Below are 19,831 nucleotides of genomic sequence, written 5' to 3'. Positions count from 1 at the left end.
TAGAAAGGACTTGTCCTGCCTTGATAGAGTTCAAAATAGACTTCGTAGCCTCGTAGGAGATGTCCTTTTCTCCTCCTTGCAACCTCTATCTCACAGAAGAGATGTTGCGAGTTTGTCTCTAATGTATCGTTATTTTTATGGAAAGTGTTCAACTGAGCTTCAATCTATGGTCCCCCCTCGCCAAACTTTCACAAGAAACACTCGTCTAGCTGTAAACACTATCAATAATTTCCCCCACTCTTTATCTGTGCCTAAACCTAAACGTAGATTCCATGAACAAAGCTTCTTTCTTAGAACTGCACGCCTGTGGAATTGTCTTCCGTTTTCCTGCTTTCCGGCTGACTACAATATGGTTGTGTTCAAGTCTAAAGTAAATAAGTTCTTGATGAGCCGTTCCATATAAGTTATTAAATTTACCAAATTTTCATTACTAATGATTACTATATTGACCAATTTCTACTGTACACTCTTTAACCCTTATCCTTGAGTGGCCTCTGGGCCTTGATAATGTGGTGATGCCTTTGTAAAAAAAAAAAAAAAAAAAAAAGCACCTTCTCTGGTGGTACAAGTGGTAGTGTTTTGACGTTATGGCGGCCAGGAACAAATTCCGTCCGTTGTGGCCATACCCTTTGTCGGTAATGTACGGAATCTGCACGGCTGTCCCACAAGCACAAAAAGCATGGGTATTTTGTGTAGCCTCCCTGCATTCCTAACAAAATGGTCAGAACTTTTAGGTCACCACAGAGAAGCCAGTTGTGATCTTGATATTGTATGTTGTTAAGAAGAAGTGACATGGTATCATAGGTTTCTTTCAGGGTAACAGAATGAGCAATGGGCAATGATGCTACGTTTTTACCATTAAAAAGTAGCACAGCTTTTAGACTTCTGGTGGAGGAATCTATAAAGAGCCTCCATTCTTCACGATGGTATTCTTTACCCATGTGTTCTACAAGACCTGAAACATCGTGGCAATATACCATGTCATCGGACTTGGTAAAGTACTGCACGAATTCCTGCTCTCGATGCCGATACTGTGCAAAGTGTGTATTACGTGCCAAAAGATTTTTCTCTTTTAACCTTGAACCTAACAACTGTGAAGATTCTTTTGACAGACCAAGATCTCGTACAAGGTCATCTAGCTCACTCTGTTCAAATAACTGAGGGCTTTTCTCAGAGGTCCCACTGATATCTTCATAAACATCCTGATTTTCACTGTCATCACATGTAGAGTCACTTGCACTGGTACGTTCTAGAATCTCAGGAGGTCTTGGCACAGGAACAACATCACTATGTGGTACTGGTTGCGTAACTGACGGAATGTTTGGGTATTTAATGTATTTCAAACTTATACCATTCCTTCCCAGTGGTTTCACCATACAAAAATAGCAGTCATCATGGTGATTCATAGGTTCCCGCCAAACCACTGGTATTCCAAATGCCATTGATTTTCGGTTTCCTTTATTCCAGTGGCATAAACCAGCGAAACACTTCACACAAGCAATGTGTGGCGCCCATGGTTTATCCTGATGTCCAAGTTCGATGCCAAAGTAGGCACGATAGAGTTGTTTCACTGTAGAAGTGATTTTGCGCTTCTGTCTTGAAAGTGTGTAATTTCCGCAGATGTAGCAAAATGAGTTGGGGTGGTTTTTGCAAGTCCGTGCCATTCTTTAATTGATCTGCAACAAAAAAGGTATATTAATATACAACGCAGTATATGACGCTGTAACACATAAACTAGAACCTTACGAGCAAAATGACTACTACCATCGTGATCAGCACGAAAAATTGGTCTAGAAGAGAATATTGTCATGGATGTTGCATTTTTGATGCAGCCCAGTGTAATAATAATAATAATAATAATAATAATAATAATAAAATTGTGGAGCCGGTATCAACTGGCACCATACCAAATAGTATAAAAGGATTGAGGGGAGACAAGGCACCAACCAGACCTCCACTCGATGAGTGCAAAGAGAAATGGGACCTTGGGGAGGTTTATTGCCACCAAATTCCAGTGATGACCAATGGTCATTGCTAGCGAGAAATCAACGGCTAACGACTGTTGTAATGATGCAAATTAATTTGCAAAGGTTCCCAAAAGAGGTGGAGGGTAGTAGAAATCAAGGGAAACTTGTCACCCAGACTCCAGAGAACACCACTGGTTGTTGTCAGTGTGCAATTTCTGATGATGATCTGCATGAGGACTCCTCGTGAGTAATAATAAAATCATTGTATGTAGGACTCAAGTTCAATAAAACGCATCAAAAATGCATGTAAATTATCTATGATGGCATTATCCAGTTTACGTTCCAGTATTCGACAGCTTCACATCAGAACATTGTAGTGTTATGGGGGAGGGTTGTTTACTTAATTGGTTATAAGTTATAAAAACTATTTAATTCGTTTCAGTTCACGTTACAGCACATCAACTCTTTTGGGTTTTACGACAAATGTTTTTACATAGTTAGGGTTCTACACTTTTTGAACTCATGTAACCTATTCGTTCGAGCAACCGCAAAATATCTCTGCCTCATCGCTCCTTCATCGATTCATTATCTGTAACTGGATGTCTTTTCGTAACACATTAATAATGCACGCGTGCGCGTGTTTTGGATATAGTTGAGTTTATTGTGTCCGGAGATGTATCACCAAATCTCTTTCTAAACCTTCATCCTAGGTGAAAGGGATCTTGAATTCACTTGGCCTTTTGGTCAGGATCAAAGTGTATTATTTGTTCTTCAGATGCTGCACTTCAATGTCTTGTTCTCTTTCGGTGAAGGAGCAGTCCTTCACGACTGAGACAATTTTTTTATTTTTGTACCTTTTCCCCACGTTAAAAAACAACCCTGGTGTCTAACTCTGTCCCGTGGGGAGGCATTGTAAATAGGTACATCTTAAACCACGTGTATGTTCTTTCGTATCCAAGAATGTTCTTGCCGCTTCCCCAAGAACGCCTGTAACTAAAACTCTCATTTCAATCTTAGTTCACAAAAACTCGTCACCAATTCTCAAGAACACTCGTTCTTACAAAATAAATGCTTTCCTTTTTGAGAACAACAAGCCTTTTTTCTTTTAAATTAAAAAAAAAACAATTCTTTCTCTACAAAACAACCCAACTAAACCCTATGAATTCAAAAACATAAAGACCTTTTTCTAAACAGTATTTGTACAGTTTAGTCAAGACATTAAAAAATGAAAATATCGAGAAAAAAAAAAAAGTTTATATTGAACGTATCCGTTTTGAACTGAAGATCACCGAAAAAAAAAAATTCACTTAATTTGATCGAATAGTTTGGGTTTTTTTTTTTTGTTTTTTGTTTTTTTTTTAACATGTTTTTATGAGAGCGCGTTGAAAGCAGACATCTTGGATTTTTTTCTTAATTTTTGTTTGGAGTTTAGAAACGTCACGGGGAGATAACTCCAGTTAAAGCGCCGACACTCCCTCCTCATCTTTATTACTAGCTTTTCTTCCTAAAAATCGAACCTTTTACTCGGTATCATAACAAATTGTTTTTCGCTGTAAAATAAAAACTACTTGATGAAATTAAGTGAATTTTTTTTTTTTTCGGAGAACTTCATTCGATAACGGATACATACGTACAATATAAACTTTCTGTTGATATTTCCATTTTTTAATGTCTTGATTAAACTGTACAAGTACCTTCTAAACTACTAGATTTGGCATTAAATAACCCGAAAGGGTCGATATGTCGTTAAACAAAAATAAACAAACAAACAAAGCCGTGCTGCAGGTGGCTGTACTCGTCAATCTTCCTGGTGTGGCCCTGTGATTCACTTTCCTGTTATCTCACCGCCCCCAGCGTCTGCGCTCGATGGGTTCTGAACTCAACGACTCTCACATTGAAATAATGAGTCCCGTTCTAAAATCTAAATCTATGTACTAGCTAAAAAAAACTGCTAGTCTGCTGACACAGGGTCTCATTATGTAACGATATTCCGTTTTCAATTTGTTTATTTACAACGAGCTTTGCATTATACTAAGAAGCAGAAGAGATCAACCAATAACAGTGCTTTATACAAGAAGGAGTGGGCTTATATAATCATCCACAGACAGACAAAATGGCGTAATGGAAACATATTAAAGGTATTTGCAGCTTCTCTTTCCAATTTTCGGATTTTAATCATGTCAAATCACATTTTATTTCCTTTTGAAGGATTGATTGTTGCTATTTCTTCTGATGAGTTAAAGGTATAATAGATTCACTGATTGATATACAAAACATATACTATCATGAATTGTAAATGTCAACTGAATTAAAGGAATAAATAATAGGATGGTCAACATCATGAATTTTGGAATATAGTTTTTTGTCATTTAATCACTATATTGCTCTGTAGTTACATTAAGCTTCTTAAATAAGGATTGGTGTATATTATAAGAAAATATATTTTTACAGTTGTTCTTTAGGGTTAGCAAGACACCCATAAAACACCATGGCAGAAGATAGACTTCTTTTAAAAAAATCCGTAAATAAAAATTGCAATAAAATCTGAAGAAAAAAAGAAAAAAAAAGACATTTAATTTTCAGACAATACAGAGTTTGTTTACTTTTAATGTTAATTTATTTAAATCGTGTCACGTGATAACCGTTTTCGTTAAGAACGCTTTACTTCTGCTTTATTACAGATAGTTGATAGACATTCTTTGATTCAATCAGACCATCTTTCTCTTAGAAGAACTGACCCTCTTTCATTGAAAAAAAAAATGGCTACTTGCTCGTAAAACAAATAGAATCCTTTTTTTCTGTCTTACGTCTTCGCTTTTATTTATTCCTGTTTCTCTTATTGAAAGAACATCTGTTCTCCTTACATCCACTGTTTTTTAGTTGAGACGATAAATCCCCGAATTACCAACAAATCACTTCTTTGTATCATTTGAATTGTGCGGATTACTATTCTCGTCTTGGTTGTTATCTTAACAGCGTTTCGGACGCTGTAACCTCCCTCCGCATGTGTTTCTTTTAGGACTTGAGAATCTTTGTCTAATCTTTCATTTAGATCCATACATATCAATTCTGTCCACGACTCGTCCTTTTCTATATTGTGTTTGCCAGTACATAAAGGTTAAACCAAATCAGTTTCCTCTCTCTTCCCGGCTCTCGCCTGATAACACACTCCTCTGTTGGGGCGCAACTTCGCCCGGGCCCTTTGGCCTTGGATCGACGAGACAGGAATCCAACATGGCTACCACTAGACCAGAGCTTAGTTATCATTAGGGCTATGACAACAGCATATTCTTTTCATTGTTTTGACCCTCGAGTATATATCCGACACAGTTAATCAACCGAGAACCACATCACTCTATATAAAAGCATATAAGATATCAACGGATACATACTCGAGAGTCAAAACAATGAAAAGAATATGCTTTTGTTCTAGCCTTAGTTACGATACACAGCTGCATTCTTTTCTCATTCTAAAGGATTGTCTCTAATCTTTCGTAATGCACGTTTCTACTACTAACTTCAACATGAACTTTCTTTCAACAGGTCTGTCTAATCACTCATCTACATCCATACATATTAACTATTCTCATGACTAACCCTTTTTCTTACAAGTCATACTAACAAAGATAATCAATAAAGTTGTAGGACTGACCTGAGTCACCCCTAAAAGCCAAGAAGAATTAGGGCGAAAATAATACCATTCCCCAAGAAATAATAGTTTCTTAGCCCCTCTCTTTATTTTTCTCATAAACCGGACACAAACCAGGAACTGCTATCCAGAGTCCCTCATCATCATCATCATCATCATCATCATCATCATCATCATCATCATCATCATTTCTCTCTGTCTGTCTCTGTCTCTGTCTCTGTCTCTGTCTCTGTCTCTCTCTCTCTCTCTCTCTCTCTCTCTCTCTCTCTCTCTCTCTCTCTCTCTCTCTCCTTAATCAATCCCTAGCCAGCATGACAGGCGAGTAGGCAGTATACTCTTAGCCCCGAAACTAACGAGACGTATGTTGCCGGTGAACATTATTAACAAGAGGTGTACTCACTCCAAAATGTAAAAAGGCAAATAAAGTTATTTCCTTTCAAAGGTTAACATTTGTATTACTTTTATTATTCTAACAATAACTAATGAAGACAAGTGCCAGCAAGTGTTACAAAGTCGTTATAACATGTCAGAATGAGAGTTTTGTCTTTTAATTCTACAGAGCAGAACCACTTGTGAAGTTTAAATCAAAGATTATGGATGTGCCTAGAAGTTGCACAAAGAATTTGTAAAGACAAAGGAAAACGTACAAGGAACGTTTCAAAAGTAATATCTCCTATTTTATTTTATTTATTTATTTTATTTATTTATTTTATTTATTCTATTTATTTTATTTATTTATTTTATTTATTTATTTAATTTATTTATTCTATTTATTTTATTTATTTATTTATTTTATTTATTTATTCATTTATTTATTTTATTTATTTATTTTATTTAATTTATTTATTTATTTATTTTATTTATTTATTTATTGCACTGGAATAGATCAAAGGGGATGGCAAATTGTGTTGTTATGATAACTGAACTTATGCACTCACGACCTGAACGTTTCGTCTCTCTATTGCAGATATTGACGGTGTGAAACTCTAAGAAAGCAACCCCTGTCATGGACGTGCGTCAGAAGCAGAGATGTGTCACGGAATTCCTACAGAAAAAATAGAACTGATCAACATGTTGAACGTTTACAAAGCCAATGCAGCTGATGTCAACACAGTTGGCCGATTTTAGAGTGGCGACACAGATGTGAGTGATAAAGCATGCTCTGAACTTTTACGACCGCAGCATCATTCATCACTGGCAAAAGTGTATTGAGAATGCTGGTGACTATGTAGAAATTAATTCTAGAGCACAGAAGCTCGCTTGTTTCAACGGTACCATATTCGTAGCTCTCCAACGTTTTAGTTTTTGACTTAAAAAATAGGAGGCCTTACTTTTGGAACGAGCCTCATAATTATAAAGTTTATATAGAATATTGTATGGTCTTGTATCAGGCTAGAATGATTCGGATGTATTTTTCTTACTAATGAGTCATCACTTATCAGGGCAAAAGTTACTCGCGGGTAAAGGTTAATTAAATAGATGGATTGTCAGTTGAACGATGAAGAATATTATGAAATGATTGAAAATAATGAATGAAATGAACACAATTATTTATGAGAACGATTTATGACGATTATTTTTTGGCATTGACTTTAAAGACAACTATGTTGTAACCTGCATAGAAGCAGTCACATAGTAATGTGTTCCACAGACTGGGAAATTCATGGAAATTACGTTTGATGTTGGGTGCACAGAAGAAAGGCAGGAAAATTCTTTGCAATCATGGTTAATAGTTTCTGTTGTGAAAAGAAATTTCCCACAAATGTACTTTATATGTCTGGCAGTGTTCTGAAGTTTTGCATCAGAATACCCACTATAAATATCAAAAATCGATAATCGAAAAATCCAATTAAAGAAGGAACAGTCCGATTTTGACCAAACGATATCACCGATTTCGATGACACTAAAATTTTCAGAAGTACGGAACATTTGTTGATTCTTATTCAATCCCGAGCAACACTGGATCTCCCTGCAAGTAGATTTATATATAACATATTAAATATTAAAAATGGAAACAATTCATTTTGTTTATATAGAATATTGTATGGCCTTGTGTCAGCCTGGAATGAATCGGATGTATTTTTTCTTACTAATGAGTCATTACTTATCAGGACAAAAAAGCTACTCGAGGATAATAGCTAAATTTTCAGTTGTACGATGAAGAATATTATGAGAATTTTGAAAATGATGAATGCAATGAACAGTTTGATTATTTATGGGAACGGTTTGTGACAAGTATTTGTTGAGATTGGATTTGAAGACGATTATGTTGTAATCTGCAGTGAATCTGTCCCATGATATTGTACTCCGCAGATGGGAAGTTCTGGGAAATAAACTCTGTCCATGGAAATTGCGTTTGATGTTAGGAACATGGAGAGGAAGAAAGGAAAATTATTTGAAGTTGTGATAGGAAGATGAGGTCTTGCTGTGAATGTCTTGCAAGGAGAAACCAGGCATTGAAACTCAGTCAACCACCATCCATGGCAATAACGATATGTCAGATAATGTGGATGGCTATATGTAAATGCACGCGAAATTACGTCACTGGTGAAGAGAAAAGAAGTATGATCACGGGAGAGACGGGAATAACGTTTGAGATCATGTTAAAGAAAGGTGAATGACGTTCGAGAATGATGTCATAGTCGAAAATAAATGGTGTACAACAAAAAAGCGAGTTAAAGTTCTTTTCTAGTCTTGGTCTTCTTTTTTTCTTTCTTTTTTTTTTTTGTTTACTTGCCTCCCCACGAGTGCAGAGTTAGATATGAGGTCGGTTTTTAATGGGGACGGGGGAGCTCCCTAAAACGGGGCACTCTGGTTAGTAACAAAATTTTTTTAAAATGTATCAGTCATGAAGGATTTCACCTCCATTGACCAAGACAAAAAAATGAAGTGCATCATCTGAAGAACAGATGGTATTTATTTGCTCCCCCACGGAGCAAATTAAGCACAAGGCCGATTTTTAATGTGAGGAGTGAAGGGAGGGGGAAGGGAAAAAGGAGGACCAGCTCCCGAGAGGTGGGAAATGGGAGCTGGTTAATGGTCAGGCATGTGGGGTTGCCCCCACATCTGGTCTTTGCTAGTCATAGCTAGTCATAGCTTGCAGCATCTGCCGGAACAGATGGTGTTTATTTGCTCCCCCACTGAGCAAATTAGGCACAAGGCCGTTTTTAATGTGAGGTAAAAACCAGCTCCCCTAAAAGTAGGCAAAAAGGGGGCACTCTGGTTACCAAAAATAATAATTGTCCCAGTATAGAGGGTTTCCCCTCCATTGACTGGTACAAACCATCTTAAGTGCAGCATCTGCCGGAACAGATGGTATTTATTTGCTCCCCCACTGAGCAAATTAGGCACAAGGCCGTTTTTAATGTGAGGTAAAAACCAGCTCCCCTAAAAGGGGTCACTCTGGTTACCAAAAATAATAATTGTCCCAGTATAGAGGGTTTCCCCTCCATTGACTGGTACAAACCATCTTAAGTGCAGCATCTGTCGGAACAGATGGTATTTATTTGCTCCCCCACCGAGCAAATTAGGCACAAGGCCGATTTTTCATGTGAGGAGTGAAGGGAGGGGGAAGGGAAAAAGGGGACCAGCTTCCGAGAGGTGGGAAATGGGAGCTGGTTAATGGTCAGGCATGTGGGGTTGCCCCCACATCTGGTCTTTGCTAGTCATAGCTTGCAGCATCTGCCGGATAGATACTACACTTTGATCTTGTCCCGAAGGCCAAGAACAACAGAAAAAAGCGCCTTTTTTCTATTTTTGCGACTGAGGCTACAATGTGTTGGTTCCCTTACAACGATAGAGTAGAGAAAGACTGTGAGAAAGTGATTGGAGATAATCGGAGAGATCCTCTGCCCACTAGCTTGCATTATCGATTTTGAACTCTGTCAGGTGTGATAGCAATACTCCATCTTGATGTACACATCAGGCAGAGATCGAAGTGAATTTGTACGGAATTGTAGTGAATTTGTACGGAATAGGGTTGAATTACAAAAGGGATTTTAATTTTAATTGAAGTATTATAAATCCCATAGGTAGCATTTTGGGGTGGGGGTGTCGAATTGTAAAATCTCTGCATTATTTGGGTTACTGCTCCCATCTTTAGTGTTATTCTCACAACGTTTAATGACACTCTTCTGAAGGTTAAAGGTTCGATCTTCAGTGTGGGCGATACTATGAATACAACTGCGAATTACTTAAGAATTCTTCCCGTTCATAGCTGACGCAATGAAAGCAGGCTACACCTTTGGATTAAGTAAACAGTTCTGTTTAAAACTCTGTACAGATTTCCGAGTTTGACAAGATACAGTTGAAGAAGGTCGCAGGCTACATTGGCCGAAACGTTGTGAGAAGAACATTCAAGATGAGAACAAATAATTCAAATAATACAAATTATCAACCCTCATCTAAAAAAAAAAAAATTAGAAACATGTAAAATCGCTTTTTCTAATATGAAGGTATGAATTCATCTTTCTTTATTCCCAGATACTGTTGAAATAGTTGGGTAGACTAAACTCTCAAGCCCTGGAAGAGCAACTAATCTAGGAGAAGGAAATCTTTGAAAATAAAAACACCAATCTCTCTCTCTCTCTCTCTCTCTCTCTCTCTCTCTCTCTCTCTCTCTCTCTCTCTGCTTATCCTTGAGTTGCTTCTAGTCTTGACATTTCCTTGCCATTGGAGTTAATCAATGTCGAGTCAGTAGAAAAGCGGCTGAAGATTGCACGTCTCTTGCGTAAACATAGACTCATCATTAAGTAGATAGTTTTTCAGAGGGTATCCATTGTCTCTCAAGATAGAAGGAGAGTAGTCATACAATACAAATATACACACTATGTTTTTGTTTTCAAGAATTCGAAAATCATTTTCTGTAGGTGTTACATGTCTGGCATGGTTGGATGTTTTTTTGTTTCTTTACTTTCGTTCACCCCTAACAAGGCATATCACCACTTGGACGTAAGGGGCTACTATTTGGGACCATGCACAGGGAAAATTAACAAGATGTTGGTTTACATTACATTTAAACTTCTGCATATCAGTACAGTCAGGGAAGCAGGTAGCATGAAGGAAATTCCAAAATCTAGCTGTTCGGGAGGAGAAACTATTAGAGTGGAAAGCTTTCTGATATTTAGAGACCTCAATGGTGAAGGGGTGAGATTTTGTTGCTAAGCAGGTTTGTCGGGATATGTACGTAGAGAGGGTACGAGTGGAACGAGTTCATCCGAGCACATTCCATTAAAATACTTGTAAAACAGGCACAAAGATGCAACATTGCGGTGATGGGACAGGGGTTGGAGCTTAGTTCTATTAGCTTGAAAACTCTTTTTTGGGCCCTATCCAAGAGGGAGTTAATGTTTTGTATTAACTTTTGTACAGGAAAGAGTATAAGTTGTCGCTTGAACCATTCTACCTCATTCTGCAAAATAATGTTTTTTGGATTCTTATTTTAAATCTAAAAACGATTTTTTTTTTCTTTCACATGTTCCTCAGCTGAAATGTATTCCATTACAGATTACATTCTTTCTCCCTCACAACTGAATGCCAAGTGCTTTTTTTTTTGGTTTTTTTTTTTTGCTTATTTTCTTTGTATCTTTCGCATACTAGTTTGTTAATGTATCAGTCTTTGTGATGCTTTTTTTTTTTTTTAAACACAATTGTAGCAGAATGGAGGTGGGCGGGGGGGGATGATATTTGTTGAACTTTAATTATGGAGAAGCAAATCTATTATACCTGTAAGAGTGAGAATGTGTGTGTGTGAGGACACTTCTCAACCTACATACTCCACGAATTTTTGATCTACAGATTTTAAAGTTGGTATATAGGGTATTCGGACATGTGGAAAACTTTTTAGTCGCTTTTATCCAGAAAAAAAAAGGGATGCTACAAGGTCAAAATTGAAAAATTGGTACTTCGGAATCATCAGACTTTTTTCTGTTTGTCAACTGTTTCATGAATGCGCATGCGCAGCCATGCAACATGGAAGCTTCTTTATGTTAAGAATGAGTAGGGTTCAAAACACTTTGTAAAGAACGTGTCAAGCTGGTCTAATGGTTATTGTACTTGACTCACTATCTTTAGGTTTTGATTTCGATCTCAGCTCGAGTATATACTTTTTTACTTACAAAAGTGAACTGTTTGGAAAAAAAAAACAATACTCGCACGCACATGTTTCAGTGTCTGTATTAGTCTAATACATAAAAGACACTATGTCTGTGTGTCTGTCTCCATATTTTCAAACTCTATCTCTTCTAAAACTAAAAGTCGCAGAGCGGCGCTAGGGGCCTCAAATGATTGGATTTTTTATGGACCGTTTTTTATGGGTCCTTAGTTGGTTAAAATTGTTTTTAAGGGGTTAAAAATGGGTCGAAAGGGAAAAATATTTATACATTTTGTACATTCATCTTAGTTTATTTTTTAACCAGTTCATGTGCGTGTCACGTTGGTATAGTGGTAACGTCACCAGCTTTGAATGCTGCAGTTTTACTTTCAGTTTCGATTCTAGCTAACGGCACCCAAATACTTTTTTTTTTTTACTTTTGAAATCATGACTCTATAATAATATATACGAAATCTGGACAAATAAAAATACATTTAAATGTATTTTACGACTGGACCCCCCACCCCCAACCCCCTAGTATGTTTGCATTTTTTCATTGTTTTTATATTTCTGTAGGAAAATAAGTGATATTGTTTAAATATAAATCATATTTATATTTAATACTTCTTTTCTTCAAACGTACATTAAATTTATTTTTATATTTAATAACATTATTGTCCTCTATGACAATGTAGCCAAAGGACCCGCATCTCACTAATATTATATAAAATTGCAGCAAGAGTATATTGTAGTTTGCTTGAAGCATTGTGAATCGTATGAAAAGAGCTGTGTTTGCTGTCTTGTAGAAAAAACAGCGTTGGGTATGAAACGAGGTAGGCAAAAAAAAATAATGAGAATATTGAAAGATTTCAATTATGTTCAGTGTTTTCTTACTTTCTGAGCATGTTTGTAACCTTTTTATTTTCTCGCTTAATTGTATACTTCTTGCTTTTTGGTTTATCTATTTCAACCCTTTTGGGGATTAGTTAATGCTGAAACAGATAATACCCCCATCGATTTCGACGTATGAGGTTTCGCCACAACAACTAAATTGTTCGGAAATCCACACAGATGATTTGTTTATAGTGGTGGAGGCTTTGTGTAGAACCAACCACACTTTTTGATACAACTTCTAATCTCAGTCGGTACAATAGCTGCCACAAGACAGAGCAGACAGCAAACTTCAGTTTTACATCAAAGTTTTCCTTCTCCTAGATCCATGTCTTAACAGAGACTGAGGGTGCATCTCTCCCAGTGGATTAAACGCACTTCTGGATACCAACATGGAAATTTCTGCATCTCGGCGGGTAATGGTGTAGATTGGCCTTCCTTTGTTTACAAAGCCATTTAACGGAAGTGACGTCAGATATATTTTTATCTACGGATGGCCAAAACCGTATAGAATGAACCTTTTTTTTTATAAGTTTTATTCAAATAGTCTTTATTTGAACCTAATGGACTGTTTTTTGTTTTGTTTTGTTTTGTTTTGTATTTATTAATTGTTTTATCCTTTTTATCAAACAAAAATAGAATTTTTACAATGACATATATATTATGGACTGTTTTTCAAACATCGAAATTTTAAAATTAAAGTTAGTTTTATTTAAAAAAAAAAAAAAAAAAAGACGAGGTGTTTTTTTTTCAATTAAATTTTATTTGAACTTTTCAACAAACTTTTACAGACATAAAAAATAGACTTTATAGATATTTTATAATAATTTTTTTTAATATATTTAACAAAAAGTTGTTTTTTTACCATTTCATTGTTGAATAAAATTTCGAAGTGATAAATGATGAAAAAAAAATATCTCGAAAAGAAAAAACACCTCTTATTTTTCTTTTTTTTTTAAATAAAATTTTAATTTTAAAATTTCGATGTTTGAAAAACAGTTCATAATATATATTTCATTATAAAAGTTCTATTTTTGTTTGAATAAAACAGTTGATAAATATTAAAAAAACAAACAAAAAAAACAGTCCATTAGGTTCAAATAAAGACTGTTTGAATAAAACTTATACAAAAAAAAAAAAAAAGATTCATTCTATACGGTTTTGGCCATCCGTAGATAAAAATATGTCTGACGTCACTTCCGCCAAATGGCTTTGTAAACAAAGGAAGGCCAATTTACACCATTACCAAACAAACAAACAAAAAAAACAGTCCATTAGGTTCAAATAAAGACTGTTTGAATAAAACTTATACAAAAAAAAAAAAAAAAAAAAATTATTTACTATTACCATGACCAACTTCTACTGTACACTCTTTAACCCTTATCCTTGAGTGGCCTCTGGGCCTTGATAATGTGGTGATGCCTTTGTAAAAAAAAAAAAAAAAAAAAAAAAAAAATTACCTCTCGGCGTCATACATATAATGCCTAGCATTTAGTCACTCATAGGGTACTGGCCAGGCTCATTGTTGCTTAACTTCAGTGATCTGACAAGAAGCAGTGTTTTAACGTGATTTGTGCCATATATTGCTAAAACACAACACCTATCGTAAACGATTTATTGAAGACAAGTTGCTATTTCAATAATATCTGTGTGTGTGACCTAATTACATTGACACACCGCTTCTCGTTAGATCACCGAAGTTAAGCAACGTTGTTCCAGGTCAGTACTAAAATGGGTGACCATTTGCCACTGAAATCAAGCAGTGTTGATTCAGGAGAGGTGTTTTTGGAGATTGTGCAACCCTTGCATTACAGTTACACACGCAGGTACCCTTACAAGGTGTGTCCATTGTCTCTCAGGACAGAACGGAGGCCATGATTTGTGTGTGTGTGTGTGTGGAAGGCGTGTGTTAGGGTTGGAGCTCATAGTTTTCCCAACAATGTTAGTAAATAAATGACTTTTTTTATTTCTGTTTTACGAATGAGTCAGCACTTATTAATCAAAAGCCTCTCGAGGATAACGATTAACGAGATAGGTTGTAGAATGATGAAGGATATGAGAAGATTGAAAATGATGAATAAAATGAATGAAGTTCGGCCACTTATGAGGACGATTTCTCACATGTATTTGTTCACATTGGATACAAAGACAGATATGTTGCAGACTGCCGAGAAGCAGTCTCATGGTAGTGTGTTCCACAGATAGGAAGTTCTTAAGTTGAGACAGCATTAGTGGATAAATAAACACAATCAATCCAATGGGACCTAAACATTTTTTTTACCAGTGAGTCAACATTTATCAAGGTTGAATTTACTCAAGGATAACATAATATCATAGGGCTGCTTCCTAGCTGACTATAACATGGCCGTTTTCAAGTTTAATATGATAAGTTCTTTTGAGTCGACCTCTTAAATCATTAAATCCTACATCTTACTTAATTTCTACCATTACTGATCATCACTGTTATTTCACCATCCACTTGACACTCATTAACCCGTATACTCAACTAGCTTTTAGGCCTTGATAAGCGGTGACCCCCCCCCCGCCCCCAGTAAAAAAAGAGGATATGCATAGATTGTAAGTTGAATGATGAATTGAATGAACAAAGTTTGAATACTTATGGGGGGATAGTTTATGACAAATATTTGTTGAGATTGGACATGAAGACGACCATGTTATAGACTGCAGGGAAATAATTTCATGATAATACGTTTGTTGATGGAGCTCTTGGAGAGAAACTCTGTTCATGGAAATCCCATATGATGTCATGCACATGGAAGAAGAAAGGAAAATCCTTTTCTGTGGTGGTAGAAGACGAGTTCTTATTATGAATGATTTACAGAGATTAAAGCTCAGTCGGGTACTTTCCATGGAAATATTGATAAACTAAAGAAAGACTAACAACGTTTCTTCTTTTGATTTTTTTTCTCTTTTTTATGGAAATAGCCCCAGACAAGACAGGAAACCACTGGATATAATGACTAGAGCTCTGACAACAGCATATTCTTTTCATTGTTTTAACTCTTGAGCATATATCCGTTAATATCTTATTTGTTTTTATATAAACTGATGTGGTTCTCAGTTGATTAACTGTGCCTAACTGTATCGAATATACTTGAAAATCAGAAAAATGAAAAGAATATGCTGTTGTCACAATCCTAGTAATGAGTTAAAAAAATACTGTTTCAAGGTAAAAAAAAAAAAAAAAATAGCCAATAAGTGTTAGATGGATAGAAGATGGACTCAGAAAGTGGCAGTTCTTCCTCCTTTGTCAGAAACATCGCCCAATGAATGTGAGGACTGAAGGATATTTGAAGAGAAGTGACAAGAGTTACGAGATAGCTAAAAATAAAACTAATATCTACTTTCTACTCTTATTACGCTTCCGTGAGAAAGAGAGTGTAGGGAGGAGGAGAAATCATCTCCCGCTAGATTGCAAAGTCCATTTTGTACTCTATCAAGCAAGTAAAAAGTGCTTTGAATGTATTTTAATGTAAAATTAAGACATGGCCAATATCCACGGTCTTAGCTTTGAACGGTATGACATCAATCACATAACTGTTTCTCCCTCATCCGAGCACATGAAAATAATGATAGACTAGACAAAGAATAGCAATGTCTCAGCTGTGAGAAAGGTTGTAGTAAAATAAAAAGAGATCATCGTCCACTAGCTTGCGAAGTTCGTTTTGAACTCTGTCTAGGCAAGAAAGAGTGATTTGACTGGCACCTCCCTAGATGTGGTAACAGTACTTCATCTTAGAATCTTATCTGAATCTTATGCTATGTATGTTCCACCTCAATCCTTTCTCTCTGATAGGTTCATAAGAGTAGTAGTTGATGGGAAAAAATCAGAAGCCCACAGTATTAATGCTGGAGTCCCTCAGGGGTCCATCCTGGGCCCAACTCTTTTCCTGATCTACATTAATGATCTTCCAAATCACATCCTTACATCCTTCGTAGACATTTTTGCTGATGACACTACCATCTATGGTAGCACATCTAAGACAGTAAACGACCAAATTCTCTCCGATCCTCTATCCTCTGATTTTGATCACGTTGTACAATGGGGAAAAGAGTGGCTGGTTACTTTTAATGCATCTAAAACCAAGCTTCTCTCTTTACATCATCAACGTTCTGATCCCCATCTGCCATCAATTAAAATGAATGGCTCTCGTCTTGGGGAGGCGTCAAGTTTTGACAAGCTTCTGGGCTTGACCTTTACTCCCGATCTTGAATGGAACACGTACATCAAATCTGTTGACAAGGCCGCTGAAAAAATGGTGGGATCCTTCTATCGATCCAGTAGATATCTCACTGCTGATGCAATTCTCTATCTATATAAGAGCCAGGTACGTCCAAGGATGGAATACTGTTGCCACATCTGGGCAGGAGCTGCTAGAAAGGACTTGTCCGTCCTTGATAGAGTTCAAAATAGACTTTGTAGCCTCGTAGGAGATGTCCTTTTCTCTTCGCTGCAACCTCTATCTCACAGAAGAGATGTTGCCATTTTGTCTCTGCTTTATCGTTATTTTCATGGAAAGTGTTCGACTGAGCTTCAATCTACGCCACTTTCACAAGAAACACTCGTCTAGCTTAAAATACTATCAATAATTCCCCCCCACTCTTTATCTGTGCTTAAACCTAAACGTAGATTCCATGATCAAAGCTTCTTTTTTAGAACTGCACGCCTGTGGAATTGTCTTCCGTTTTCCTGCTTTCCAGCTGACTACAATATGTTTGTCTTCCAGTCCAACGTAAACAAGTTCTTGATGAGCCATTCCACTGGTTAACAAATTTACCGAATTTCCATTACTAACGATTACTTTATTGTCCAACTGACTACTGTGCATTCTTAACCCTTATCCTTGAGTGGTCTCTGGGCCTTGATAAGTTGTTATGCCTATGTAAAAAAAAAAAAAAGAAAAGGTAGGCACTCCTTTCATCTTTATATGAGAATCTTAGAATCGTCATCATCATCATCTTTGGTTTAGCATCTGTTTTACATGCTGGCATGTGTTGGACGGCTTTAAGAAATTGACTTCCAAAGCAACCTGTCTCTGGCCACCTTCTTAGACAGAACTCCATCTTAAAACATATCTGATTTTTATATAGGTAGAGGTGTTACATAGTCGCGTCAGCTTTTTTGAAGACATGGCATGAACGTGGTGTCATGGATTCAAATACATATATATATAGATTAAGATCAGAAGGAAAGGAGAAGAAAAAGAAAAAGATGGTGATTGGCTCGACGAGCATGCAAGCCTTCTTTCTCCTACTACCTCTTTTGAGAGCCGAATTTTATAAAAATTGTCATTGGGCCAGAATGTTTGTCTGGTGTCATGTTCTGAGAGACAGGTGGGGTCTGGTGCCGTGTAATGATAGCCGGCCAATGTGACAGTCAGAAAGAGGGAACATACTGATGTTGGATACATGTTGAAGTTCTCATTTCCTTTGCAACTGTCTCTATATACAATGTCTGGGTCAGTTAGAGAGACCAACGTAACAGAGAATCACGGCAGGAGTCAGGTACTTTCTAAAGTGGTAGAATGATTTAACCATTTTTCCAGAAACCTTAATGACAGATTTGGTCTGGTGTAAATATCAGTCAGTTATTCCTCAAAGCAATGTGTTTCTCCAAGGAGAGGCAAAACAAGGATCTGAGCGCTGGCGATGAAAGGAGAACGGGTCAGTTATGCACCCCACTTCTTTTTTTTTTTGTTGTTGTTCATATCAGATCCACTTTTAATCTTGAGTTTTCTTTATGTCTCTTCCTTGTTTTCTTTCTTCAGCAAGTGTTTACTTTTTCACCTTTAAGAAAAATACTGTCTTTTTTTTTTTTAATGCAACATATTTTTACAGAAACATCCAATTAGAGAAAACTGTAAGCTTCAAGGGTTTTTAGTTTTGTTTTTAATTTTTTTTTTAATTTTGTTTTTAGTTTTGTTTTTAATTTTTTTTTTTTTTAAATAATATTTCTTTAACTGATTCTTTTATTTTTCTTTTTTGTATTTGTTTGAAGAAATCCTTGCAGTTTGTTAATTTTGTAAGCATCAATAATCCTCAAAGAACAAATGGAACTTGCCAATAGCAGTCGTGTTGCCTCCGATGGTAGGGAAAGGGCGTTCTAATTATAGTTGCCAAGATGGCGTTTTTCACAAAATTTCCCATCCATTCATTTATGAACTGAAAAAAAAAAAAAAAAAAAATACCACAAATTAAAGATGAATAAAAGTGTTATTTTATTTCCCCAAATAAATAAACTGCCATTTTGTAAAAGGTTTTCGTTATATTTGAACCACTTGTTCAATTATTATTATTAAAATTCTACACAGATGTATTTTTCTGCTATTTTTTTTTCATCTTAAACGGAAACAGAATTTCATATGCTCCATAAGTAATACCTCTGATCCACTTCTAGTCGTCTGATTTAGCTGAAATTTTGCATGTGCAATGATTTATATCTCTATGGATTATGTAGCAAATTATAACTCTAAACTTCTTTCTTAGAACTGCACGCCTGTGGAACTCTGTTCCGTCTGCCTGCTTCCCACCGGACTACAACTTGGATGTCTTCAAGTCCAATGTTAACAAATTCCTAATGAACCGCCCCCTTAAGTAAACACTTCATCAAATCTCCAGACTAACGTAATGTACTTGCAATAACCCTTATCCCTGAGTGGCTTCCGGGCCTTGATAAGTGGTGATCAATGTGTAAAAAAAAACAAAAAAAAACAAACTAATTGTGGTTTCTGATTTACACATGTTTGAAATGATGAGTAGCAATAAGCCTTCCCAATGCCCCAACGGAGGGGGAGGAGTCTGGCTAGTGCTTTCTCTCCTTGGTCTTTAAATCCTCCTTGACCTTTGTTTATAAACAAAATTGTCCCTGTAGAGAAAATACTCTTTTTTAAAAATTTTACAAATTGCTGTCCACGAAAGCCTCTACTCAAGCAAATAACGTGAAATGTTTACATGAGAAAAGAAAATGACAATAGTTTGTTTGACAGTTATGGTTTCCGTCACTTAAATAAATGTAACCCTAGTCATAGTCAGTCTTTTTAGTAGATCTAACACCGGTAAATTACCAAACATTTGCTGTGACACACTTGTCAATTGTTTTTTCAATGCTTTAAGTAGTAGTAATAATAAAATTAATCATCATCATTGTTACGGGGTAAGCTGATCTACCTATTTCAGTAATAATGGACTCACCCAAAGTCGATTTTTTTTTTT

General features: G+C 36.2%; 1 long non-coding RNA gene across 1 annotated transcript in view; it reads right to left on the bottom strand.

Annotated features, from left to right (window-relative positions):
* Window positions 1-18,563: 18,563 nt before the first annotated feature.
* LOC145280027 (uncharacterized) overlaps window positions 18,564-19,831 on the bottom strand; it is a 97,500-nt gene continuing 96,232 nt past the window's right edge. Inside the window, exon 3 of the long non-coding RNA XR_013868528.1 lies at window positions 18,564-18,781. This is a non-coding gene — a long non-coding RNA (uncharacterized LOC145280027). The remainder of the gene's footprint in view (window positions 18,782-19,831) is intronic.

The sequence above is a fragment of the Euprymna scolopes genome, chromosome 7 (assembly GCF_053919585.1).
Source record: "Euprymna scolopes isolate OS-2025 chromosome 7, ASM5391958v1, whole genome shotgun sequence".
NCBI lineage: Eukaryota > Metazoa > Mollusca > Cephalopoda > Sepiida > Sepiolidae > Euprymna > Euprymna scolopes.
Note: the sequence above shows the minus strand (reverse complement) of the source record. Positions and strands in the feature narration are given on the sequence as shown.